At 39.8% G+C, this 10,494-nt stretch overlaps 1 long non-coding RNA gene across 1 annotated transcript; it reads right to left on the minus strand.

The window, feature by feature from the left end:
• Positions 1-1,855: 1,855 nt before the first annotated feature.
• On the minus strand, positions 1,856-10,274 carry LOC113840096 (uncharacterized). The gene is made up of 6 exons (XR_005261775.2): positions 9,988-10,274; positions 7,783-7,883; positions 7,568-7,674; positions 6,493-6,552; positions 5,290-5,394; positions 1,856-2,490 (listed from the first exon to the last, which is right to left on the minus strand). It is a non-coding gene; the product is annotated as an uncharacterized lncRNA (long non-coding RNA).
• Positions 10,275-10,494: the final 220 nt, after the last annotated feature.

Genomic DNA, 10,494 nt, shown 5'->3' on the forward strand with positions numbered 1-10,494 from the left:
GTAAAAGTATTCACCAGCCATCTTGTTCCAGTTTTATGAAGTGACCTTGCAACAATCTTTTTGGTTTCAGTAATGCCTCTTACTTAAAACTATATTTATCAAAGCAATTCAGTCAATACCCAAAGAGTTAATTACTTTGCTGAATGACATGCAAAATGGCATGGAATTGCTATAAATAAAGGTGGCATATTTGGGCCCTTATTCCTTTTAAGGATAAAAAACAACAACAGCCACCAAAACTCCTGTGCCAGTTACTGAATAACTGATATTGTAAAACTCTGCCAGTCTCAGGTTTGTTGACAGAAAGCAAGAGAGGTATGGCAGTTTTGCCTGCAGAGGTCAGGAGGAAGAACAGCAAGGTCTGGCTTCCAGAAAGCTTCCAGCTCATCAGTGGTGACTGCTTGCTCAGGGTGGGTGCTTGGGATCACACAGGGGCAGCATACACTGCTCTGAGTGTAGGGCAGCTGCCACTTACAGGACAGAGAGTAGGCTGGGCAAGGTGCTCCCTGTTATCCTGACCCAGGTACAGAAAGTGTGTATGACCAGAAAACATAAAATGCAGTAGCCATGCAGATGAAGGGGTGATGAGAATGTCAGCCACCTCTGCCACACCTTCTTGTAATTCTCTTCTGTTGCTGACCTTCTTAATGACAATAGAGCAGACGAAGAGGACAGAAATTTTAACCCCTGTTTCAATGGATAAAGAAAAAAGCTATCCTCTTCAAGAAAAATAAATACAGAAATACAAAATAACAAACCAATATTTAAGATCAAAATGGTGTTTGAAGGCCCCCCAAAAGAGTGGAGGCTACAGAGGTTAAGGGATGAAGTACAAAGTGTGGCCTCACATGGCAGTAGGAAGTATGCACATATGCAGTGAGAGGATCAGTTTGTTCTTCAGATGTAAAAGTAGCTGAAATGGAGCACCTGAGAGAAACAGAAGCTCACAGAGAAGGCTTATGGAGGTGTTATATTGCTGCTGCACTCCCTGAGCTGCAAGACACATCATTAGGAAGGAGAATTATCTGCTAGGAAGGAAAAGTCTTACATCTTATATGTATCCAACCCTTTAATGGATGTCACACAATGTCTGAAGAAGTTCCTGCAGCACAGAGGGCCCTTTCAAAAGCATGGAAAAGTGGAAGTGGGAATCCATGATTGGTGACATCAGGGAAACCTGCAGGATAACTTCATGATGGGTGCAAAGCCAGCAGAACTCCTGAGACAAAATAAAGCAGAGGAACTACAATAGGTGGTATCAGATGACAACCCTGACATAATAAGCATCTGGGGTACTTGGAAACAGGATTAGTTGGACAATGTTACCTAGCATTTCACTTTACATGAGCAACAGATTTAATACATTCAGCAATGCTGCCCACGAAAGAATTATATTAAGTGTAAAAACATCATAGAAGAGCCCACTATGTAATCATTGTGTGTGAATGTCCCCGTACTGACTGCTAAGATCATATTGATCCTGTGACCAGGGCGATGGAAGTATTAATCTAAATTTTATCAGTTGATAAATCAAAGTGAAAGATTTCAACCACCTGTGGAAAGAAAACTTCAATACCTACCTGAGTAGTGTGGAGAGAATTCTTGCACTCACTAAATACTGATCAGAATATCATTTTTGTCTTGTCCTTGAAAATGCCATTATAAATTTGGTCTTGAGTAGTTTGTGGGACCTAGTTCAAAACACTGCAGGAGAGTTGCTCTGTATTAACAGTAAGGCTGGCTTATTATCAGTAAGTACAGCTTATTGTAGTGGGAGAGCAGGTCAAATAGATTCAGAATGCTAGCGTTCTTTTTTTGAAAAGCAAGCTACCTAAAAATGAGGCAATGAGTAAAAACAAAGCAAAAAAATCCAAAAGAACCCATTTGGATGTAGTCTAGAGGTTAAAGAGAACCCAACAATCCTCCACGAAACTAAACAAAAAAAAAATAAGCCATATCTTTATATGAGCTCATATCTTGTGCTTTATTTCAAAACTAAGCAAACAAGAAAAACACAACAGTAAAAAGCATGAAGTTCTTGGACTGATCAGGTATCACCTTCCTAAATCTGGCATTTAAAAACATAGTTTCATCAACGTGAATAAAAAAATCCACAAAAGTATGCTTGGTCAAAAGGAAACAGGAAATAAATACGCTAAAAATACATTTACAGATCACCTGGAATTAAAGACGCGTGTGAGCTTCCCCAGTCTTTGTAGCAGACACATCAGAATAGGATGTTTGGGAAGTGTTAGATCAGGAAGATGTCAGTGAGCCAAGAGTAAGTCACCAAGACAGATGGCATCACCAAAGAGTCCCAAAGGGCTCCACACACAAAACAGAAGAGCTGCCGGTCAAGGTGTCCAGCCAGGCACTACTGATGACCCCTGCAACAGAGTGGAGGGGTGCCAATATACGCCACACCTATTCAGAGGGCTCTGCAGCGGATCCTGGGAACCAGTGACCCAGTGAGTCTCTGGGGCAGAGTCTCTGTTAAAAAATAAAATATATATATATAATTAAACATGGAGGTAAATATTTTTTTCTGGGAAACAGCCAGGATGGATTCTTTCTGGGAAACAACTAGGATGGCTTCTCTAAAAGGAAGTCCTCTCACACCTGCGGATTATGTGAAATCTTGTCAATAAGACAAGATTGGGCTTGTATGTGGGCTTGTATGTGTGGAAGGCATAATACAGCTGGATTCTCATGATTTCATGTTAGAAGTTGTTAAGAAGTAAAGCTACTACAATATTTGAGAAAACACTTTTCTGTAGACTGACATCTGGCTGAAGGGTCAAAAGTAAAGTGCAATGTTTAGTGTTCATTTCTCATGCTGAAGAAGAGTCATCAGAGATGTCCCTGGGATCAGTGAAGTGTGTGGTTTAATTCACTGAAAAAAGCCTGCAATTATGACAACAAATTCCAGAAGAACATTACGAAACTAACCAGGCAGGTGTTAGGTGAAATGCAACACAGATAAATTTTACATGTTTTGGTAAAAATAATCATAGTGATGTCTACGGTCTGCTGAAACTTGTTTTAATACCTTTGGGATGATTTCAGAGCTCTTTCTACAAAGGAAGAGCTCAACAAAACCTTTCGGTTTACACAGGTTCTAGAAGAGGAAGATGTACAAGAAGTGCCTAAGGTCCCTTGGTTTGTTCAGCCCAGAGCAGAGCAGGCTGAGGGGAGGCCTTCATGGTGGCCTGCAGCTCCCTCAGGAGGGGAGCAGAGGGGCAGGCGCTGAGCTCTGCTCTCTGGGGATAGCGACAGGACCCGAGGGGACAGCATGGAGCTGGGACAGGGGAGGGTCAGGCTGGGGGTTAGGGAAAGGGTCTGCACCCAGAGGTGGTCAGGCACTGGGAGAGGTTCCCCAGGGAAGTGATTCATAGCAACAGGACTGCTGGAGTTCAGGAAGTGTTTGGACAATGCTCTCATACATGTGGTTTGAATTTTGCTGATACTGTGTGGAGCCAGGAGCTGGACTTGATGATCTTTGTGGGTCCCTTCCAACTCAGGATAGGATATTCTATGATTGTACGCTTCTATGAAAATAATAAATAAATAAATAAATAAATAAATAAATAAATAAATAAATAAATAAATAAATTGGTTTCACAAAGTGCTCCTTGGCAATAAAGAGCACACAATTAGGTAAAATCTTGTCATGGCTACATCTTCAGACCTGTATTTGGCATGATGAAGATGAGCAGCTGATTTAGCTGCTCATCTTCTTAGCTGATAAAGATGAACAGCTGCTATCTGGAACTCTTCATTTTGGAGAGAATACTGAAGCAGAAGATGTTATCCAAGGCTCATAAATCATGCACAGAGCACATGGACAAGCTAAATGCTGAACTGGTCATGGCATACTGGTCAACTGGCAGAACTAAGGAAGGTTTCAGGGTTCAGGTCTCTCTTTTTCCTTTCTGGATATGTAAAACGGGGGACCCATCTGCCATTGTTCATAGCTGTGATCATTCATGTGAAGGAGAGGTTGTTCCTCAATCATTGTGTTCTGGAACAAGGAAGATTATTGGGTACTATAATTTACAAGCTTTACAATTTCAAGAAAGCAAGCTTTAATTGGGAAAATTTTGTTCAAAATCTAAGGGCCATATTTTCAGCCCAACTCTGAGAACAATTTCCTATAACCAGTAGTCAAAGCAGCACTCTGCACTTAAAGCAGCTGACAGACATTTGTCATAGGTCATGTGATTAAAGTTTTTGTTTGTTTGTTTGTTTTTCTCTGCAGGTGTGTATCCTTTCATCCCTGAAGCATAGAAATCTTTAACAAAGTCAAAGTAAACCTCTCAGATAACATGTTCTATTTAGGATTGCATCAATGTAATTGAGAAGATGTCTTTATTTCCAAGGCCTTTGTTATTCACTAGATTAGTTTAGATTAGATTAGGCACTGGTTTAACTGTTACACTTTAGGGAATATGATGAAGGATTAGGGAGTAAGTAAATAAGTTTTATTTGTCTGGCAGTTTTGGTAGAGAATAGCAAACATAGTAATCTTGTTTAGAAAAATAAAAAGTACATAACGCAGTTGAGGAAAAATATTGCCTCACAGATATTCTGATAAATGCTGGTGGAAACATGATTTATAGGATTGGGGTGATGCCCATTCTTCCAAAGGACCCTGAGTGAAAGGCTCACCCTGTATATTGGAACACTGCTTCAGATGCTGCAGCACTATCTCTTTCAGCAGCTGACAGTCTAGCCCTGAAACTCTCCCCCCCATTATGGTTAATGTGGCAAACAGGCAACTCAGCACCACACAGCCATTCATTCACCCCACCACCCCAGTGGTCTGGGGGAAAGAATAAAGAGAGAAATAAATAAAATAAAATAAAATAAAATAAAATAAAATAAAATAAAATAAAATAAAATAAAATAAAATAAAATAAAATAAAATAAAATAAAATAAAATAAAATAAAATAAAATAAAATAAAATAAAATAAAATAAAATAAATAATAAAATAAAATAAAATAAAATAAAATAAAATAAAATAAAATAAAATAAAATAAAATAAAAGTTAATGGGTTGAGATAAAGACAGTTTAATAAGAAAGAAAAGGAAAATAAATAATACCAATTATAACAATATGATGATGATAATAATAGAATGTACAAAACAAGCGATGCACACTGCAATTACTCACCATCCATTGACTGATGCCCTGAGCAGCAGTTCCCCCAAACCAACCAGCCACCCCATATTAATTGTTCACCATGACACCATATGGCATGGGACATCCCTTGTCCAATGGGGTCACCTGTTCTGGTTCTGTCCCCTCACAGCTCCTTGTGCACCCATAGTCTCCTTGCTGGCAGGGCAGTGTGAGAAGCTAAAAAGTCCTTGACTTAGTATAAGCACTGACCTGCAACAAACAAAACATCAGCGTGTTATCAACATTATTCTCATTCTAAGTCCAAAACACAGCACCATTCCAGGTACTAGGAGGAAAATTAACTCTATCCTAGCTGAAACCAGGACACCCCAAACAAAGACTCTGTCAATTTTAATCAGAATGTGTAAATATCTTGGACTACCAGAAAACGGTCACTTCAGCAAATTAAAGAATTCTCTCAAAATACAACGGCTCAGCTCTGCACAGGTAGCTTGGAATTTAAATGATTTTTACTTCCAGCTTGCTGGTGCTTTCAAGAAATTGTTGTCATGGTCTGTTGCTCAGATCCTCCTTGTCTCAGTCCTTCTCTTTAATGGTACAGGCACATGTGATCAGACCGAAAGGCTCTGCCCATGGGTGATGGCAGATGCAGAGGGAGGAAGAAGAGTGGGGAAATGCAGTCATCAACTTGCAGATAGGGCCCTCATATTTAGCACCCTTCTGTGGATTTCTCTTTCTTGAATTGGTCCAGTGATTTCTGAATTCACTATGGAGCATTAGTTTCCAATGATGCTTCAAAATGCTATTGCATTTTAAACAACAGGACAGAGAGTACACACTGCCATGATAGATTGCTAATGAACAGAAAATAGCAGGCATATGATACTCCACTCTAGCTAGGAGAACAGGATATTTTACCCTCAGTAAATTCTTTAACTGCTGTGCCAAAATGACTCAAAATATTAGATGCAGAGTTTTGTGCCATCTGATCATTTCATCTTCTTAACTATAAACAAGTGCAGAGATAAAGAAATTTATAAACTGCAAAACCATTCCATAAACATTACAAGCCTTTTGAGAATCAGCTACGTGTCACATGTTGGTGCAATATTTCAAATAAATGCTTTATAAATGGAAAAAAAGGACAAGCCAGTCATTTTAGTAATATACATAAAAATAACACATATTTAAAAATCAAATGTTCTTGCATAATAAAATTATATCTAGGATCTTCAATCACAGGAGTTCTAATTAAAACTCTGTAGTTTTCCTGCATTGCAGTCTATCACATTCAGGGGTTTTATGCATATTAATATCCTGGGGCTATCAATTAAAAAAAAAAATTACCTCATGTGAACTTAAATGCATTATTTTTTCCTTTAAGACACCTCTCACAGCTTCTCTTCTCTGTAACAGAAACAGATTTTCCTGTAATTTTTCTTTCTGTAAGTTGCATTCAAACATAGTAGTATAATCAGGTCAGTCTGTTGCAAATATATCACAGTCCATATCTTTTTACTGTATAGTTTAATCATTTTGAAAATTGTTTTCCATTCATTCAACACCAGTGCTTGAACCTAACTTTTTTCTGTAACTCCAACTGTTGATAACAAATAAAATTAAGAGTTTAAAGTATGAATGAATTTTTGACTTGAAAAGGGATGTTTTACAGCTCATTATAGCCTGGAGATAAAAGAGAAAAGTGAGAACAGGAATACAGAAATAAACAGCAGTGAAAAAAAATGTGATTCTTGTCTCAATCTACATCCATGAAGTACATTCTCGAGAGGAAGAAAAACATAACAAACTAAAGAATTAGCAAACTGGCCATAAATTTAGCTTAATAATTTGGAAACGGTTGCTGAGTGGTGTAGGCTGCTAGAACAGCCTTCTGGGAAACATAAAATAATAGCTAACATGAAGATACCTTTAAGGTGTATACTCTGTAAGTGCTGGCTGGGCTGACGTACAAAGAACTTGATGATGTATCTGGGCTCATAACTAAGTGCAGGAAAGCATTTTGTCTGTCTGTTGCTTTATTTACTGCAGGTACAAAAGCTACTTCCTGGCCAGACAAGGTGCTAGCCTGAGTGCTTGAGGTGCTCCCAATTTAGGCTCCAGGCTCTCTGAGAGGCTTGACCCCCAGAGGCAGGCACCTGGGTACTACCTGTGGTGTGGGCAGAGTTACCTGCTGGCCCATACCAGGGGCTCTGTCAAATTGCCATCAGCTGCCTCACACCTCCAAGGGGAGTTGGCATGCTTTTCAGAAATTCCATTCTCTCCTTCACATTTCAGAAAGCAACCTGGCTACATTCAGAAATAGCAGTTTTGGTGCTGAGGAAATTTCAATTCCAACACAATTCAGGCTCCAGTTTATAGCTTACAGAGTTTGGACAATACAGACCAAGCCAGCAGCACCTACCTCTCCTAGTGAGGCTTCCAGAGGAAATCTTTTGGGCTGCAGAAGACTTGAGGAAGCTCACTCCCTGTGTTGGCTGTTTTGCACTCACTGTCAATCATCTTCTGCTTCTGGAAACATAAAATTTGAAAGAAAGCACTTGTCTCTACTGTAAAGGTGTTTCAACATCAAGAATTTTTAATGCTGTGTAATGAGACAGACTGGAGAACTTTGCTTACCTTTATGTGCAAAAGAAAAATCAAAAGCAGAGCTCTAGGCATTAGCTGTTGATGAAAACTTCCTCATAGTTCAGTAGAGGTACTTCTTATTTTCTTTGCACCTGAAAAAAATGAGCTTAGATGTGAAGTAATGGACTTCTTCCAATAAACAGACTTCTGAATTCTTGAAGTTAACTGTCTTAAACTGAAGAATCAAATTTTGGGGTTTGCTTTGTTTTGTTTTGTTTTGTTTTGGGGGGGGGAGGGAAGACTTCTTTCTATTCATTAATTAATTATCACTTTGGTGTGGAAGCAGAAAGGGAAAATAGCATTACCTAATCCTGACAGCAGGAAGAGAAAGAATTTAGGTTGAACATTGGCAAATATATCGTAAGATGTGCTTACAATACAGTGACCCATTTAGATGCTTCGTTTCACAACAGGCTTAACTACTTCCTTTGCTTATGCTAGTGTTTGCATTCTCAGACAATAATGACAGCAGAATGTGTTTTTTTGTGTGTGCGTGTGTGGTTTTTTGTTTTGTGGTTTTTGTTTTTGTTTTTCATTAAGATCAGTTAAAAACTTCACAAATAACCCTGCAGAGTGCTTTCAGCATTTAGGAAAATCTATCGAGCAAAGGTATTGTATTATATCTGTTAGCCTAAGTGACTTGAAAGCTGGCTTAGCTCCGGAAGCCCTGACCCCTCTCTCAGCAGCATCAGTATGCACCATTTCATCAGCCTCAAGTGCTTGTTATCTACAGCCATGTTCAAAATGCCTGTTAGAATACAGCAAAAACATTGCTGGTTTTCTCTTCAGATGATGGGGACTGTGAAGGACCATTATCAGGAAAGGATGAGATTCACCTAAAGAGACATTTTTAACACACAGTGCACGTTGACAAGTGTGACTTCTCTAACAAGTAAAAAAGAGGTGACTAATGGAATATGTATCTCTTCATAGGTGATAAAGACTGCAAATAACAATTCATATTTAGAGTCATAATGGAGAATACACAGGTAGCAGCTACCAGCATGGTGTGTAGGCAGAACAAAGTTCTTCAGTTTCTCCAAGTAAAATGCCTAGTTACAGCAAGTACATTCCTTCTGTGTTTAATGGTCCTCATACATCATTTGAGAAAGGACTGGATTATTTAGAGCTGCAAAATATCTACATTTTATTTGTCTAGAATTATGTGCACTTATATATAGAAATTATCACATTTTTAAGAAATGCGTTTAAGTGGTTATAGAAAAAAATAACTCATGAAAGGATCACTGGTTTACTGCAATGAAACAAGGAAAACGAACAAACAAACAAACAAACAAAAAAAACATGTGGCGCTTCACCATCAAGGTGCCTGCCAAGATCCTTTTTGATTTCCTTCCCTCAGCAGGACAGGGGGGGAAATATGAAAAAAAAAAAAAAACTCACGGGTTGAGATAAGGACAGAAAGATTGCTCATTTATTACCATCACGGGCAAAACAGATTAAGAATGAGGAATGTTAACAAGATTTATTGCCAATGAGTAAGAGTAGGATAGCTAGAACTAAAAGCAAACTAGAAACTTCTCCCCTGCACCCCCTTCTTTACAGACTCAACTTCAATTTCAATTCTCTACTTCCCCCTCCCCACCTGCGAGCAGTGCAGGGGAAGGGGGACTGGGGGCTGCGGTCAGGGTCAGTCCCTGACGCTTTGTCTCCACTAGGTTAGCAACATATCAAGAGATGATTACATGAGCTTTGCAGCAGGGTCTTTGAACAAAAGAGGCAACTGAGATGCAGAAGGAGAGAAGGGGAGGGGGTTCTCTTTTTTGTTACATTAAGAAAAAGAATTTTCATAGTGTCTAGCCAAGTACTATACAGCTCCTTACTTCAGCAGGAAGCTTTTGCAACTCCTGCTCCTCAAACAGAACTCCTTGTTTTTATAATACAAAAGACAATGAACAAACATTTATTGTGTATTACAGGCTGCAGCTCCAGCCCGGGGCCTGCTCCTGCGGGGGCTCTCCATGGGCCGCAGCCTCCTCCAGGCCACATCCACCTGCTCCACCGGGGGCTCCTCCACCCATGGGGGGGGCTTCAGCATGGAGATCTGCTCCATGGGGGACCCATGGGCTGCAGGGGGACAGCCTGCTCCACCAGGGGCCTCTCCCTGCACAGCCCGCAGGGGACCTGCTGCTGCCTGCCTGCCTGCAGCACCTCCTGCCCTCCTGCTGCACTCACCTGGGGGCTGCAGGGCTGCTTCTCACTTCTCACTCTCCCAGCTGTTGTTTTGCAGCAGTTTTTTTGTTTTGTTTTGTTTTCCCTTTCTTAGATCTGTTCTCACAGAGGTGCAAACAACATTGTTTATCAGCTCAGCTCTGGGCAGCAGCAGTTCCCTTTGGAGCCAGCTGAAACTGGCCCTTACCTAACATGGGGCAGCTGCTGGATTCCTCTCACAGCGGTTCATTTTGAGCTTCCTCTTGTTATGTATTCTGGGGACATTCAAGGTGATTACAAGCATACATCAGACCCACAAAGAAGTCTTCACAACTGAAACTTTTGAAAAGATAAATAGGTCATCTTCTTTTTTATTTTCCTCTAATCCTGAAAATACTGTGATTGTTTGATTATTAAGGAGTCAAAATGTTTGTAAAGATGTCCTTCAAGCACCTTTGCTGCTAAATTCAATGCTTCTGGAGTAAAAGATATAACATATAAAAATGGCACTGTCACAGATGTTAGAATTGG

Source organism: Anas platyrhynchos, chromosome Z (genome assembly GCF_047663525.1).
Source record: "Anas platyrhynchos isolate ZD024472 breed Pekin duck chromosome Z, IASCAAS_PekinDuck_T2T, whole genome shotgun sequence".
NCBI lineage: Eukaryota > Metazoa > Chordata > Aves > Anseriformes > Anatidae > Anas > Anas platyrhynchos.